The sequence below is a fragment of the Camelina sativa genome, chromosome 14 (assembly GCF_030686135.1).
Source record: "Camelina sativa cultivar CO46 ecotype springtype chromosome 14, ASM3068613v1".
Classification (NCBI taxonomy): domain Eukaryota; kingdom Viridiplantae; phylum Streptophyta; class Magnoliopsida; order Brassicales; family Brassicaceae; genus Camelina; species Camelina sativa.
This window is the reverse complement of record NC_141893.1, coordinates 30419618-30437750: the sequence shown is the minus strand read 5'-3', so window position 1 is coordinate 30437750 and position 18133 is coordinate 30419618. Positions and strand designations below refer to the sequence as shown.

Here is an 18133-nt window from a genome sequence, read left to right as displayed (position 1 = left end):
CTTCCGGATTTCACGCGCGTCAGGAACCGTACATGATGATTCGACCTCTAGCGTCGAAAACTGAGAAGTCTCACGCGCGACCTTTCACTTCCTCAAATCTTGTCCTGAATTACCATCCCCAACAACTGAAATTTGAAATCTGAAACCCCTCGACGAGCTGAGGTCTCACGCCGAGCTACCAAGAAGAATGCGAGTCCTTCGGGCAAAGTTCTCCACCTAAAGACTACGAACTGAAGGTGGGAGAGGAATACAGTTAGGGGTAGATCTTCACCCTTTAACAAAAGGCTCGGCCCATAAAAGGCCCAAATAAACCTCCAAAGAAGGAGGAGTATTTTGGTCTTTTCGGAGGACGAACCGACACATTTCCCTATAAATACAAAAGTACAACATTCGAAAAAAAGGGTTGCACGAAAAAGGAAAAGAATACGGACAAGAAGTACACGATCACTCATATAAGGTCTTAAATCGACGAACTCGCAGCTCGTCTTCTGTATTAATCTAGTCGTTTTAGCTCATCTAATTTACATTGTAGCCCATCCTTTTGTGCCTCGACACCGAATTATAAAGAGAACTTCGAACTCCTTTTTACCGAACTAAAATATTCTAATTATGACCGATTTGGACATCAACATCTTCCAACTCCATCTTCTTACGATCCTGCCACCACCCGCCCAGGTTCAGCTGCTTGCTGAAGTCTCACTAACTCCACGCATTTTACATCAAAATTATTTCTCGCCTTCCACATTTCTCTATTTAGTAAAACAAAAGGATCGGACGATGCCATTTTTTCCACAAAGATTTCAAATGAAAAAGGAAAAAAAAAGATAATAAAATTATAGAACTGCGATATTGTGAAAGAGTTTTCTACTAGTTGGAATGTAAAACCTCTTCTAAACATCCCTATTTATAGTTGGAAAAAGGTGAAAATATATGGGTTGCGTACTTAACTCTTCATCTACGCGACTAATTACACAAACTTACTACTTCCCTTACAAGTCTTAATATGGTTCATCAAGGCAATAATTTCATTTTGGAGGCTACGTTCTTTCTATTTAGAGGTGTCTTTAGGAAAGAACCACGATGGTTGTTTTATTTTTAATATATAAGTGAATTCTCTAATGAAAATAAACGGAGACGAAAATAAATTAGACTTAACTTTACCTCTCTCTCATCCCACCGACTAGAAGACTAATTTCAAAGGCGGTTTGAACTAAGTTTGTTTTTTCTTGAACTAATTTACCATATTCGATATGCAACAATGGTTGTGACTTAGTGATCAACCACTATTTTTAAATATTGATTTTCTTGTAAGTACCATTGTACCAATGTTCTTTTAATATTCTACTCAAAAGTATTCATTTCGGTTGGGAACGAACAATATGTATATGTTGATTATCTTCTGTAAAAATTGTTGTTAATACATATAATGTGCCAATATGTATAACCCACATAAACTATGCGCATAAGAAGGGAAAACAATTCATAATTTATGGAATTTATTTTTATTATCTTTTTTGAATTTTTTTTAATCTATATCTTATTGAACCAGAACCAGATTATCTTTGTTAAACCAAAGATTGAGAGAAATACATAACCATGTTTAATCATTTAAAATATGCAGAAGATGATAAACTCACCATAGTTTTGAGACAAGTCAAGTTCTCAGTGAACAATTTTTGGATTCACGCTAAAAGGAATCCCTATATTTACCTCTCTTTATTTTAACCAATGAAAATTTGACACATCATAATATATTTAAGAACCTATTCATTTACCTTCTTATAAAATCAGGAAACAAAATCTATATTATAAAATTAAAAACTCAAACCGTATTTTTATAAACCCAATCGATATATTATTTCATTCTAATTGTAAAATTTAAATCCTAATCATCTCATTTGTAAACACAAACCAATTTGTAAACACAAACCGACATATAATTTTATTCTAATTGTAATATATAAACCCTAAGCATTTTATTTGTAAATCCAAACCGACATATAATTTCATTCTAATTGTAAAATCTAAATCCTAACCATCTCATTTGTAAACTTAAACTAACCTATAATTTTGTTCTAATTGTAAAATCTAAATCCTAATCATCTCATTTGTAAACTCAAACCGACATATACCCATTAAACCGTCCAAGGTACGGTGGAGATGGACGTTACAGTTCTTCCCCACTTAGAACAGATCCGCCCTCGAATCTAGGCTTTCCGTTTTGATACTTCCTACTACTCAAACCATTTCTTGAAGTTTACCTTCATCACCTCTTCTGGTTCCCAAGTAGTTTCTTCTTCTCCATCACAATCCCACACTACTTGAATCAATTTGACCTTTTTCTTCTGATTCGTTCTCAACTTTCTTCCTATGATTCGGACTGGTATCCCAATGATAGTCAAATTCTCTTGTAAATCTGGTGGAGGCTCGGAGGTAACATTCTCCCGGTGCGTTATGCATTTCCTTAGCATGGACACATGAAACACTTTGTGAAATGCAGCCATCGCCGGTGGCAACTCTAACCGGTAAGCAACTGGTCCGATTCTTTCCAAAATCCGGTACGGTCCCACGTACCGCGGGGTGAGTTTTTCGTTCAAGGCTGCACGGTTCTTACCCTTGTAGGTAACTGTCTTGAGATAAACCATATTCCCGACCTGAAATTCTAGCTCTCTCCGATGTTATCCGCATAGCTCTTCTGTCGGTTTTGTGCCTCTTTCATCTTAACCTTAAAGACTTTGATTTTTTCAGTTGTTTCCTCGACAAAGTCCCTGTCATAGATACTTCGCTCCCCCACTTGCGTACTCTCTAATTTGCATGTTTTAAACATCCTTTTTTGTCCATATTTTGCATTGTTTATACCCTTACCTTAGCATTTTTAGGTCATTAACTGTAGAAATTCGCATTTAGGCCATTTAGGGTGTTGCATTCTTGCATTTGCATACTTTGGATGAGAAAGGTGCTTTAGAGCCTAAAATGGAAAAAAACAAGGTCAAATCCGAGCATGTACCCGAAGGAGCTATTGAGTATGAAGAACAGTCTGAACCCCAACCCGATCGAGGAGGATCCAAGAGAAGGAAGAACAACCCGACGACCTACCCGAGGAGTAACCCGACCTCATCCTCGTGCAATCCATCGAGCAGACCCTCGAGCAGGACTGGGAAGATAGGTCAAAGGGGTTTCCATATATAAACCCCCCTCTTCTTCCTCTCGCCCCAGGACGCCGCAGACACTCAAACCAGAGAGCGAGAGCTTCTGAGAGAGATCTTGAGCGACTCAAACACCTTTTCTCTATTTCGTTAGGTTTTATTTCACATCTTTTTGCTTTCCTTTTAGATTTCCATTTTGTACTCTTTACTTCTATTTTATCTTTTAATACAATGCAATTTTCGTTTATCTATGCTTTTATGTTTTCTGCAATGAAATCTGAGTAGTGAAACAAAGTTTCTAGGGATGGGACAGACATTTAGGTGTTCTTAATCGGTTAGGATGTCTTAGCTTGGTTGTTTATGTTTTACAAATTCCTTTCTAGATTGGTGTTCTTAATGCTATCAAAAAACCGAGAGGTTGAGATTAGATCTAGGGTGTTTTACCATCATGAGGTGTAGATGAAATGCTTGAATCAATCAATGCTAGACATTTACTCACTTAGCCTAAGAGATTAGATGTGTAAGGTGTTTATTGAAAATAATGAATCGGTTTGTATTGCATGCTTGGTCATGTTTCTCCAACGAGAGTTGGGTAGGGAAGTGATCAAGGTTGATTGTTTCTATCACGAGAGTGTTTTAACAAGATTTTAAAGTTTCATTGTCTAAGGAATATTTGCTTGAGGCATGTAGGACTTCCATACCGGTCAGGAATACTTAGGAGTCGATTACCCCATCCTTAGGAGCTTTCGCATTTTAATTGTTTACACTTTTATTCATAACTCGATCCCTTACCTGAACTGGTACTCGATCACCAGCTTAGTGTAACCCTTCGAGCTGTTCATACGCATCTTGCTTACTCGATCACCCCACCCGATCCTGTACTCGAATGCTTGCATCGAGTGCTTAGGTCGTGTGGTTCTTGTTTATTTGCTTTCTTTTATTTGTTTTAGGATTGTTAGATCAAAACCATTTCTTTCCTGGCTTGACTTGCATAGCTCTGATAATATCTCATCTACTAGCATAACAACCATTTGGATTGATAATTCTTTGTACTACAACTGCATAGGGAATTGATACCCTGTGTGAAAATCTTGTTATCAATTTGGCGCCGTTGCCATTTGGTTGAAATTAATTTGCTACGTTTAAGATTTCAGCACTTGCTAGATCAAGTTCTATTATACACTTTGGTTCGGTACTGACTTGTTTACTTTCGTGTGTGTTTGTTTTGCATTTCAGGTACAACCTGATCACCCACCCGACCCGTCACTCGATCACCTGGATAGGGTTGACCTTCGTGTATTCACTCGATCACATGCTTGTGCATGCAAACACGATCCAAGGGTAGCCAAAACTTGAGTCCTTTCATCGACAACATAGACAGACCAAGGTTACTCCGTCAACAACAAGTCTAGAAACCACAACAACCAACAACAATTGAGGAGACAATGAACAATCAGAATGGTCCACCAGCACCTCCAGTGAGGACCAACATAGGAGCAGGGGATGCTCCCTCTACTCACACTCAAAGACATGGCATTGTGCCACCTGCTGTTCATAACAACAACTTTGAGATAAAGAGTAGTCTCATCCAGATGATACAAAGCAACAAGTTTCATGGATTGCCAATGGAGGACCCATTGGACCATTTGGATGAGTTTGATAGGCTCTGTAGCCTAACCAAGATCAATGGAGTTAGTGAAGATGGATTCAAACTCCGGCTTTTCCCATTGTCTTTGGGAGACAAAGCACACATCTGGGAGAAATCACTCCCCAAGGAGTCCATCACCACTTGGGAAGCATGCAAGAAGACGTTTCTAGCCAAATTATTCTCCAACTCCAGAACCGCAAGGATGCAAAATGACATCTCCAGCTTTGTTCAGAAGAACAATGAAACGTTCAATGAAGCTTGGGAACGTTTCAAGGGATACACAAGCAGACGCCCTCATCATGGATTCAGCAATGCTTCATTGCTGAGTACACTATACCGAGGTGTAGTCCCTAAGATACAGATGTTGCTGGACACCACAAGCAATGATAACTTCCTTAACAAGGATGTTGATGAAGGTTGGGATCTAGTGGAGAACTTGGCTAAATCTGATGGGCATTACAATGAGGAGTACGATCACACTGTGCGATCTACTGGAGAGGAAGATGCCAAGTACAAGAGGGACATGAAAGTCGTCAATGAAAAGCTTGTTAAGCTCCTCAACCATCAACAACATGTCCATGCAATCTCAGAGGAAAAGCAGTTTCTGCAACAAGATGGGGAGAATGATCAGCTAGAGGACATGAACTACATCTATAAGCAAAGCGGTCACACAACAAGGCCCAGAACTTACATCCCCAATAATCAGACTATCAGCCCAATACCTTCATATAATTCGTCATCGCTAGATTTGCTCTCACAAATGCACCAAGTCCTGTCAACTCAGAAGACCGATGCCATACACAATACAACAAGATTCGATGATCTCGCCTGCCATTTATCAGCCAATTTCCAGCAACTACACAACAAGTTTGATGCCTTAGGCTCTCGAATTCAGGTGCTTACAGATAAATCGGCTTCAACTTCAAAAGGTCAAGAGTCTGCGCTAGCAATAGCCCTACAGAGTGGACGCCAATTACCACCTCGAATGGCACCACAACACATTACTGAGGACAACAATGACTTAGATGGGGAGGATCTCCGTGAACCGCCCACTCCTGCTCAACCACCAAACCATTCTATAGAGCAACCCGATCCTGCACCCAATCACACTATCCGGATAGATGATTGGGTTGACTTTCCGGTCAGTCCACCTCCCACAGACAAACCAGGAGAAGAGAAACAGAAAGAGAGACGATTCATCCCTCCTCCTTACAAGCCACCCTTACAATTTCCTGGACGGTTTCACAAGGAATTTCTTGAGAAGTACAAGGCTTTTTTCGAAAAACAGATGCAGGAACTCGAGCTTCGCATGCCTCAAATAGACGCTTTCACCCTGATCTCCCCTTACCAGAAATTCCTGAAAGATGCTGTGATGGAACAAACAAAACAAGTTCAAGGAATGGTCATACTCAATCACGAGTGCAGTGTTATAATCCAGAGGACTACTGCACCTAAGAAATTGAGCGACCCGAGGTCATTTACTTTACCTTGCTCGATTAGACCTTTGACGTTCGGAAGGTGTCTTTGCGATTTGGGGGCATCAGTCAGCCTAATGCCTTTAACTATAGCCAAACGTCTTGGAAAGAATTCAAACAAATAGAAACATGAAATTACCATCAGATGGAGATTGGTTCATCAAATTCTCGAAAAGCAGTGAAGGAAAGGCTTTGATTTGGTGGAAAAAATTCTCAACGAGAATTTGGGGGAAGTGAGAGAAGGTGTCGCGAAAGAGATTGGGAGAAGAAAGAGAAAAAAGGGGAAAAAAAATTATTTTTTCTATCAAAAATAAAACCAATCATATCTGTACACGTAGCAATAAGAGTTGATCTCAAAACTTACTAATTAAGAGGCAACTCTTATGTTTTTATCAGTTTTTATTTATTTTTTGTCCCAAAAATATAAGAGTTCTTGCTAAATCTTCCCAATGGACTTGCTCTTAGAAAATGGGCACAAAGATTCTCCTCATCTCTCATATTATATTTTTAAATTTTTTAAATTAATTTAGTTAATTATTTAATTTTTTTTTTAAAAAATAGACTTCAACATATACTGAAATGTGTTTACCGAGGTTCTCAAAAATTCTCAAATAAAAATTAATTATCACCTCTAGCTCTTTCTTTCACTTTTTTTTTTTTAATTGTTGAATACCTAGGTAAAAACTCCCCACTACACATACACTTACTTGAATATTTTTGTTTTCCTAAATAAATAAAAAAATAGTTAACTCCAAATGTTTGATTGGGGTTATCCGAATAAATATATTAGTCCTAATAGACCAGCATAATCAAAACACAAGCACTTGTTTTAGAAATGAACTATACTGACTCTATAAATTGCACACGACCCTACAAGATTTTCTTGAGAAGAGTGACTATACATGGGAGAAAACGCTTTCCACTATACATATCCAACCACAGCACTAAAAATTACACCATATTTAAGTATCGTTTTGAGCATCAAATATTCTTTTTTCTCCAATCCTAATACCAAATATCACACTAAAATTATTATTATTATTATTATTATATTGTTATTAAATTAATAGATATTTAGTAATGATAAATAATTATTAGTCTGAATATATGATGAAATTTAAACCATCGGGGGATTGTGGTAGCTATTTCAGACGAGATTTTGTCCGTTGGGATTTTGGACCATATCCCGTCAGAATCCTGACAGAATATGTCTATTAAAAAATTATGTCGGAATTCCATCATGACGCTGTCGATCATATATTACCGTTGTTATAGCTGTTTGAAAATTGTTATGGTCTATCGGCATTTTGTTGTCGTTGTCATAGCCGTTTGAATTTCCAGATGCCCGACGGATTTTCGACAAATTTCTCAACAAATTCCCGACGGACATGATTTCTATAAATAAGTATTGGCACTCATTCTCAAAACAAACTTATTTTTACTACACTTTTTCTTGCTCTGCAATAAAAAACCGAGAAAAATGTCTTCTTATTTTAGATCGTGGATGGATGAACCAATGATGGATCTGGAATCAAACTTATTAAGAGATGAATATGCAAGAGGCGTAGGTGAGTTCTTTGAATTGGCTTGTCAACAACCGGAAGCTAAGAAAACACGTAAGTTAAAATGTCCATGTTCTATTTTACGAAATTCTCATAATATTAGAATTGATTTAGTGTGGAATCACTTGTATTGCAATGAGTTTATGACACGTTATAAGATTTGGTTTTTTCATGGAGAACGGTCGGATTATGCTAGTACTAGCGAACCAAATATTGCTGTTAGCTTAGAAGAATAGAGAACAAATATAGATTTTGTGCAAGTAATTTTCAGATGGTGAATGTTGCATATAGGGGAAATATGCTGTCAACTAGTGGTAATGTAGATAGGATAGAGGAACCTAATTTAGAACCTAATTTTTTGGAATGTTAGATGCAGCCAAACAACTGCTATACCCATGATGTAGAGAGGATCATTGTAGTGACCCTCACTACAAGATAAAATTTTCTAAAGAATTGACCTGGGAAGGGAAAAAAAAGGAAGTGAGTTAGAAGCAGAAAAGAATTGCCGAGAGATGTCCGGGAAAAAGTAAATCGAGCAACAGGCTGATCAATAGTACGTACTAGTGTATGTGGTACGCACAGGACAGCGTACGGAGACGGACGAGGGCACGTCCAGGCAGATAGTACCGTAACCAAGGAAGGTTGCAAGAAACAGGAAGGAACCCACTAAAATAATATTTTATTTAAGCGGAATTAGTAGAGTTAGTGGGAATAATTAATTAATTAATTAATTAGTAAAGGAACCACTAAGCGATTATTAAATCGCATAAGGGAGGAAGTGGAGAGGAATATTCCTCTTTCACTCGATTTTGTCTCTTAGAGAAAGAAGAGAATTATTTATTTGAGTGAGAGTGAAGTGGGGAGGAATATTCCCCCACTCACGCATGAGAAGAAGAATGTGGTGATGACACCTCATCTCAACACTTTGGACAAGTGTCTACTTGGAGAAATGTGGTGATGACATCTCATTTTGGGCGCATGGAGGAGGCTGCTCGCCCACACACTCTATAAATAGTCTCTCATTTTCTCACTTGGAGAGAAAAGAGAGAGTGGACGCCTAAAGGCTGTTGGCGAGAGAGTAGAGAAGAAATAGAGAGAATTTTTTCTATGTGTGAGAAGAGGGAATTGTGTGTGTTTCATCTGCGTGAAGAGTTGTTGAAGCAAAGAAGAGATTGGATTGCAGAAGCTGAAGATCTGCGAAAATCTGTGAGTTTCAGGGAGCATATCTTCGATCTAGCTTTGTGTTTGGTAGACCCAAGCTAGAGTCGACTTGCATGTGCATATAGTTGCATTCTTATTGATTTTTTGTTAGTCTTCTTGAAGTTTTGCATTGTGGTTAGTGGATTTCATGGTAGATCTCAAGCGTTGATGAGTAGATCCGCTTGATTGATCTATTGCATGTGAGAGAAATCCATGGTAGATCTCAAGCGTTGATGGGAAGATCCGCTTGATTGATCTATTGCATGTGAGGTTAATTAATGGTAGATCTCAAGCGTTGATGGGAAGATCCGCTTGATTGATCTATTGCATGTGAGGTTAGTCCATGGTAGATCTCAAGCATTGATGGGTAGATCCGCTTGATTGATTTATTGCATGAGAAGTTGTTGCATGTTGTTTATTGTTGTTGTTTGTTGTTTGTAGAGGTTTATGGTTCTTTAAGCTCATAAACCTAAAACTTAAGAATGGTTGGTCTTAGTGTGTGGCGTTCGAGATGTGGAGATCCGAACAGCCATAAGCGCACTAAGAGAGTGGAGATGTGTCTGACCTTCCTTGTGAAACCGTTGCAGCATGCAGCATAGCCATGTATGTTGTAACGAAGAGCTCAGTCTCGGTTCGCTACCTTGACGGATGCTATACACGACGGTGTATTTGGGGTTTTATTCTGGTTACATGCCTTTGTGGTTGTAATGCAGAGATAAAAGGGGGAAAAGGATGGAAGGCGGCATATCTGGGCCCTAGTAAAACTTTTTTAAAAATATTTTTCTTTTTATTCAAGTTTTGCATGTTGCATTTGATTGATATTTGTGTGTGATTGATTGATTCCTTGTGTTTTGGGGTGGGGTTGGGAATCTAATCTTCTGCAGGGACCCCTGAGACTCACTAAGTAATCTTAGATTACTTATGATAGAATTTTATCCTGCAGGTAACCAGTAGTGGGGAGAACTAGAGGGCGTGTTGGACGATAGGAGCCCCGGAAATAGTTTTTGTGTCTTGTGTAAAATAAAAGTATGTTTTATTGTCAAAGAAAAACATGTATTATCTTATTGACATTAGGCCTGGCCATAAACTTTATTTACCTTTTTGTTAAACTTGTGAAATATTTTTAACTAATGAAGTATTCGGTTTTATATTTTTGTACGAGTTATGACTGATAATGACCTAGTCCGGGTTGGCTCAACACTTGGGCATCACAAGGGTTGGCAAGCCTAAGTGTTGTCTAAGTGGTGGGAATATTATCGATGGACTGGCTAATGGTCTAAATGGGTTTTAGAACCTTGGCCAGATTATTGGTGATTATTCCCAAAGTAGCGTCCCAGGGTCGTTCTGGACGGGTTTGGTCTTAGAACGGTTCGGGGGCGTTACAGTCATTCTCCATTATCATCTGCAAGTAGATTGATGACGATTAAGACAAACTACAATTTAGTAGAGGATTGTGTGGATGCGATAACAGATTTTGTAAAAAATATTTTGCCTGAAGATAATATTTCACCAGCTTCTTACTACGAGGTTTAGAAACTGGTGGCTTTTTTGGGTTACCGTATCAAATAATAGATGTGTGCATCGACAATTGCATGATACATTGGAGACAAGATAAAAACCGTAGAAGATGTAAATGGTGTCGCAAACCATGGTTTCAAGAAACAAGTGGCAGGGTTCCCGTTACTTATAAACGAATGTGGTATTTGCCCTTAGGAGACAGGTTAAAGAGGTTATACCAATCTGAACGTACAGCTGAGCCAATGAGATGGCATGTAGAGCATAGAAGAGAAGAAGGAAAGATCACACATCCTTCAGATGCGGAAGCATGGAAACATTTTCAATCAGTGTATCCAGATTTTGCGGAATGTCTACTTAGGACTTTGTATAGATGATTTCAACCCATTTGGGAAGCATGGAAGTCAATATTCATTGTAACACCCTACAATCTGCCACCAGCGTTGTGCATGCGTCGAGAGTTTTTGTTCTTCTCAATTCTTGTTCCCGGTCTAGAGCATCTAAAGAAGTCACTTGATATCTTCCTCCAACCATTGATTTACGAGTTTCAAGTGTTATGGGAGCACGGTGTTGAAGCATATGTTGTATCAACTCAACAAAATTTTCAGATGCGAGCGACAATAATGTTAACCATAAGCGATTTTCCAGCATATGGTATGTTATCTAGATAGACCACTCATGGGTGATTATCATGTCCGTATTGTCAAGATAACATAGATGCATTCCAATTAAGGCACAAACGCAAGACAAGTTGGTTTGATTGTCACAAAAGATTTTTACCACCTGATCACCCTTATCGTTGTACAAGGAATTTGTTTAAGAAGAATAAGAAAGTGTATGATGATCTACCCACATTTATAAATGTTGAAAGTGTTGACTCAGTTTAGAGATTTAGGAGAGGCAAGGACTCCTGACGTTCGTGGTAATGGACATGATCATGTTGACGGTGTTGGTGCAAATCAAAATTGGCATACAAAGCATTCTTTTTGATTTTCCATATTGGAAAGACCTTTTGTTGAAGCATAAACTTGGTGTCATGCAGAATGAGAAGAACTTCTTTGACAACCTCATGAACACTGTCCTAAACATTCAATGGAAGACAAAGGACAATTTGAAGTCTAGATTAGACTTTCCAGATATTTGCTATAAGCCTTAGCTTGAGATAATGGCAAACGGGAGATGTCCAGTTCCAACATATCGGTTAAATGTGGCTTCAAAGGTGGCTTTTTCAACTGGATTACCCACAATGTGAAGTTCCTTGATGGTTACGCATCTAACTTGCGTAATTGTGTTGATATTAGAGAAGGATAGTTTATAGGAATGAAGAGTCATGATTGTCATATAACTTGCGTAATTGCGTTAATTGCGTTGATATTTTCTTCTATTTGCTTTTGCCAATCTTCTGCCAACAAATGTGCACTAAAGAGTAGAAAAAAAAAAAAAAAAAAAGAAGAAGAGAGAGCGGCGATGGCTTTGGCGAATTTAGGGTTTTGATTGTCGGATAATTCTGGTGATTCCTTTGGTGGGAAGATGGGGTTTTCTTGTGGTTATTTCGGGTCCATTGGAGAATCGGAGTGGGGGCTATGGGGAAGTTTCCTTTGGTGGTTCTCTCCAGATCTGGTTACAGGATATTGGGAATTCTAGGGAGACCGAGCTGATAAGGATAACTGTTGGGCGATTCTTTGTTTATTGGTTCTGGTTTGGAGATTAGGGGTGTATATGGGTTTCCATGTTCTTTAGTTTCTCGGACAGGGAATTGAGATTGGGTCTTAATAGATGTGATTCTGGTTCAGAGGTTTTTTGGCAAGAAAAGGATTGGGGGGGTGTCATCGCACCAAATCGGGGCGGATCCTTGAAAGAGATTGGCTTTGGCTTAGAATCGGATCATCACTAATTGATTTTGATTTCCTTTTTCGATCTTCTCTTGGGTATCGACTAGTTTATGAGTTGTTTGAAGCGGAATTCAGCGGAATTCAGCGGAATACATCTTATTCTCTTTTCGTTGTGCACTGGTTTCTTTGTTTTGATTCGTTTGTGTAACAACCCGTCCCGTTGACCCCACTAGTCCACTGCTAGCTTGCCCCCATAGGCCCGAAGCTGGTCCTGCAGGGCATCGATCCTAACCCCTCACTGGGGAAATGGAACTATTCATCCAAATCCACAGTAGGTTATTGGTGCGCCAGGCGTTCCTCGAACCCTGGTCCCCACCCTTTAACAACCTTCCCACAGGACGAGCTGCCACCAACTGACCTGCAGATCAATTGGTGACAGCTTGTCCTGTAGGAAGGTTGTTAAAGGGTGGGGACCAGGGTTCGAGGAACGCCTGGCGCACCAATAACCTACTAGTGGATTTGGATATCCACAATGATGGGTTAGGATTGATGCCCTGTAGGGCCAGCTTGGGGTCTATTGGGCCGGCTAGCGGTGGGCTAGTGGGGTCCACGAACAGTCCGTTGGGGCGGCTAGCAGTGGGCTAGTGGGGTCCGCGGGACGGGTTTTCATAGTTTGCTCTCTCTCGAGTTTGCTATGTCTCAAAGTGGTCTCATGGGGAAGGGTGTGGCTGGTTTGTCGTTGGATGGTCCACAAACACGACGGAAAATCAAGATTCCCTACTTTGATAACTCTGCTCTCATCGCGGGTTATTCTAAGACGGTCATTGGGCGGTGTTTCAACCCTCAAGTCCAAGATATGAAGTCGTTACTGATTATGATGCCGCGGATTAGGCAGGTGGAGGGTAGAGTGGCGGGTGCGGATTTGGGTTCAGGGAAGTTCCAATTTGATTTTGATGAGGAAGCTGATATTGTGGAGGTTATGCAGATGGAGCCTTTCCATTTCCATTCTTGGATTGTTTCTTTGGTCCGATGGACTCCTGTGGTAGATCCGACTTATCCATCCTCCCTAACGTTTTGGATTCATGTATCGGATGTGCCAATTCAGTTCTAGGCTTAACCCACCTTCAGGGTTATTGGTTCAGCTTTGGGAGTGGTCGAGGCTGTGGATATTGACCGAGGGAGAGTGAAGGTGACTGTTGATGGTCTGAAACCTCTTTGTTTCTAGACAGACATCGAATTTTTTAATGGAGAGGTGACCATTGTCAAGCTTCATTAAGAGAGGTTGTATTGTTGGTGCCAGATTTGCTTTAGTTTATGCCATGATGGAAAAAACTGCCTGAGTGCTAAGTTTTCATCATCTGGAGGTGCCCAAGTTGGGACTGTGGTTAGTAGTGACCAGGGGCATCTAATGAGTTACAAAGGGGCGGTATTAGCGGATTCACGGGGTGGTGCTGGTCCCACAAAGGGTCGACATCAGTCTTCTTCTTATGGTCCTTCAAAGGCTAGGCCAGATCAGGTGACGGGTCCTCTTATCGGGCTAAGGGGATCTCACAGGGGGAGTCTTCGCAGGGGTCTCGTGGGCGTCAAGGGGTGACTAAGGGTCAACCCCGTCAGCGTGCAGAAAAGGTCAGGGAGCTGGTGGTGGAGGATGAGAGGGCGCAGGGGAGGATATCTCAACCACAGAAAGTTGTTAGGAAATCTCTGTTCCAGGATGAGGGTGATGTTGTGCGGTCCTTCGTGCCTCCTGTAGTGGGGGTTCAGGTCGCTGAGGAAGGTCAGATTGTGGAAGGTTCGACAGAGTTGGTTGGTGGGGATCGTGTCTTGCCAGGGTCCGGTGGTCAGGCCATCGTCACTCAGATAGATGAGGGTGTTCCACAGGTGGACTCTAGGGTTGAACTTACGTCTCAAGTGGAGAACCCTATGGACATAGTGTCGAGTCCCACGAGAATCCTTTTGTTGCTGGAGGATCCGCTATGATTGGTGTTGCGGTGGATGATGATTTCGTTCCTGATCAGGGAGTGGAATCCCAAGCTTTGCCTGTTGTTGCGGGGTCTCAGGGTGGTGGTGTGGAAAGTTTAGAGGTTCAGAGGGATCGTGTCATTGATCATGATGACAATGGCAGCATGGAGGGGGAGGGGGACACAAGGGATGGTTGGGTGATGGAGGAGGATCCTGACACTTTTGATGACCTAGAGGAGGCTTTGGGTGGAGTTGAGGGGGACACAAGGGAGGTTGCATTGGGGGATGCCAACCCGCAGGTTACCTGGTCGAGAGTGAGGAAGGGGCGAGGTACGGTACTCCGAGGCGCAAGTACGAAGAAGCGTAATGCACAGCTGCTACTATCTCCAGGGCGGAGACCCCCATATGGGCCGGTTGCTGGTGAAAGTGGTCTTGTTCCGAAAACCCAGGATGGGGTGAAGGGCGGGCTAGGTGGCGTTAAACCACCAAAACTTAAAATTGTTAAATGAATGTACTAAGTTGGAAATGTCAAGGACTTGGTAATAAGGCCTCTATAGGGAATCTTAGGGATCTCTGGAATAAACATAGGCCAGACTTTTTATTTCTTATGGAAACCAAACAGTTTTTTTCTTTTTTCGAAAATTTGTAGGCCATTTTGGCTATAAAAATTTGACAACAGTAGAACCTGTTGGTTGTAGTGGTGGTTTGGCTTTATTTTATAATCAAGATATTTTTAACGTTTCAATTTTAATGGAGACAAATAGATTAATTGATGTTGAAGCATGCTTTAAGGGGCGTGTTATTCATTTGACTTTTGTCTATGGGGATCATGTTCCCAAGAACCGAGCTTTGGTTTGGGAAAGGTTGACAAGGATAAGTACTAATCGGACTACACCTTGGTTTGTAATTGGGGATTTTAATGAATTAACTGGTAATCATGAAAAACGCGAAGGGAGGTTACGACCCGTGTTTTCTTTCCTTGATTTTAATGGCATGATTCGGGATTGTGGTTTTCTTGAATTCCCATATCTGGGTGATTGTCTCTCATGGAGGGGCTGGCGGGATAAGAAGCCTATCCGTGTCGTTTGGATAGGGCTTTAGGAAATGAGAACTGGCATGATTTATTCCCGGACACGGTGACAAAATATTTGTCGATGATCGTGTCTGATTATATGCCTTTGGTGACTAGTGTAGGAGCGAAACGGCCGAGGGGAGGGCGGAGTTTTATGTTTGATCATCGCTGGATTGGTAAAACGGGTTTAATGGAGGCGATATCTTCAGGTTGGGCTGCTGACCGAGATCGGGGACCACCAACATTCACGAAATGATAATTCTTAAAATATTTTCAAAAATACCCAAAATTCTCAAAATACTCGTCTCAATGTAGTTCTTTACATGTCATATAATCAACCATTTTAAAAAATCGTTGAAATAAAATCTTTTCTATTATACGAATTACCCATTTCTGTCTCACATACACTATTTCTCATCGTAATAACATAAATAGATTGGACTTTTGATCATAATTTAATTTACATTTTCTGATATGAAATGATGTGCATAAACATTAAAATAATTTTGATGATATTAAAAGTATATTTAAAAATTAAATGAATCTTTTGATTAAAGATTTTCAATTCGTCTTTTGATTTAATTACGGTTAAAAAATTATTTAATGTTTTTTGGATATTTTTTTTTATCGTCTGGATTCAATATTGATTGAAGATTATTGAAAATTATTACATATGATTCTACCATGGATAATTCCTTCTTACCCTAATAGATTCACTACATAAATTCTTGCTCTATACTACTTTCCTGCTCCATGCTCTTGATGGATAGCTCCTTCTCTATGCTCACCTTCCTTTAGTTGTATGTAGAACCATGACGAACAACAATAATTGCGCATCACTGGAGATCGTCTGTAAATTTGCCTCATTTAATCTGCACAATTAATAAATCGCATTTTCTAGGCTCGAATCCCAGACCTTATGGTGCAGAAGCATTAATGAACCCTAAGCCAACCACTGGGCCAAGGGGACTTCCACCATATTTTTTGGATATTTAGTTAATAAATAAAGTTATCCGAAATAAAATCCAAAAGATAGATGTTCTCTAAATAAATAACTATTTGAATGAAAGTGTGCTCCAATTTTTTTTTTCTGTGAAAAACAAAATTAATATAGTGAATTATGACTGTTTTTGTTTTACAAAGTGACAGTGTGACTGGTGAGAAATTCTGCTTGTCTCTCATCTTCCATCTTACTAGATACGGTTTCTTGTAATATAAAATCAGCACAATAAACTTTCATAATACTTAACTTTTTTGTGTTTACTATCCCCACATGTTCGTCTTTGTTAGCAATATCACCATCTCTTGCTTATAACTTTCTTGTGTTTCAACAACATCAACCTCATGCAATAACTCCCTGTCATCTCATTTACACAAGGATCAAGTTCTAGTTCTACAACACCATCTTCCCTGTCAGGCTTAGCTTTGGCCTCTCCGCGAACATCAATCTCACCTTCTTCTACTTCAGACTCCACCCCACCATCGTCATCAGCCTTTCAACCACATTTACACTGGTGTAGAAAATTCATTTTATACAAAAACCTAGAAACAATAAATCATGTAACAGCTTCCAGCTTTCATATTCTATTTGAAACTAAGAAAACCAAGTTGAATTAAGTTTGATAACATATGCTGGTACTACTCCGCTTCTGAAGAGAAGAAGAGCCTTTGAGCACATAATCACCTTTGTACGTATAACACAAATATTTTTCTCATTACTGGTCGAATGTTGTATACGTTTCGGTTGGTTGGTTTGAGTTTTGGGAAGTCTATTGAGGAGGTTGGAGTTCCACTGGTTCTTTATTCTGTTGTCTGTTCAGCCTGGAAGCCTCCCCAGCTATCAATGACCATCTGCATTAATTAATTATCATGTCAGGTAACAATTAATTTTACTACAAAAAGAAAACTTCTAGGTGGTTTGGTGAAAACCTGTTTCGAAATAGATTATGGAGACGGATTATGAGTTCTTTCGCAGATGAGGTGCTTCCGCGCTTTATCCCGCTCTCAAATAGTTCTTCCACCGAAGTCTACAACTTTTGTTAAACTCTTGAGCCCTGTTATGTTTGCAGAAGACTATTACTGTACGTCGTAGATGTACCATGTACACATAAAGATGGATAAATAGAGAGATTCGTACCAGCTTGGTTTGGGAGAGTGCTCCACTTGCCTTCACCATGAGTGGTTATGTATTCTCTTAGGATCTTGTCTTCATGATCAGTCCAAGCTACTCTGTTTAACTCCGCTCTCAGCGAGTATTAGTTGCTCTCTTTCTCATTCTCTCGTGGTTGTGATGGCTAGAAATTGTCTTTGGTTTAGTGTTGTGAACAGCAACTGTTTTTGTGTTTAGCTGAGTAATTTTTATAGGGGAGTTGTTGCATTGTCCCTACGGCAATCGCTTTACAACTAATCTCTGCAAATTTATTCATCAAAACCTCGCAATCCACCAGTGTAACAAACCAAACCTGCAAAATTAATTAATCAAAACTTGCAACTTAGATTAGCCAAAACGTAAGAACCATCTTTTCTTGCTTTATATATCTCTGTTTTTCAAATCCAAAATTACTTAAGCATAAATCATTCTATCAGTTTTAAATGATTAGACTGTAGGTATCATAATGTAAAAATGCTGACCAAACGTTTTCTCATCAAATCCGATACTAATGAATGAAACATTTTAACTGATTACCAAACCTATCGACATGTATAAGAAATCGGTTTGCTGAA

General features: G+C 39.7%; 1 non-coding gene and 1 pseudogene across 2 annotated transcripts; both read right to left on the bottom strand.

Annotated features, from left to right (window-relative positions):
- Positions 1-4993: 4993 nt before the first annotated feature.
- Positions 4994-5100, bottom strand: LOC147928825 (small nucleolar RNA R71). The gene has a single exon (XR_015581122.1). It is a non-coding gene; the product is annotated as a small nucleolar RNA R71 (small nucleolar RNA).
- An 11529-nt stretch (positions 5101-16629) lies between these two features.
- On the bottom strand, positions 16630-17621 carry LOC104742619 (transcription factor TT2-like; annotated as a pseudogene). The gene is made up of 2 exons (XR_015580978.1): positions 17339-17621; positions 16630-17260 (listed from the first exon to the last, which is right to left on the bottom strand). The product of XR_015580978.1 is annotated as a transcription factor TT2-like (transcript).
- Positions 17622-18133: the final 512 nt, after the last annotated feature.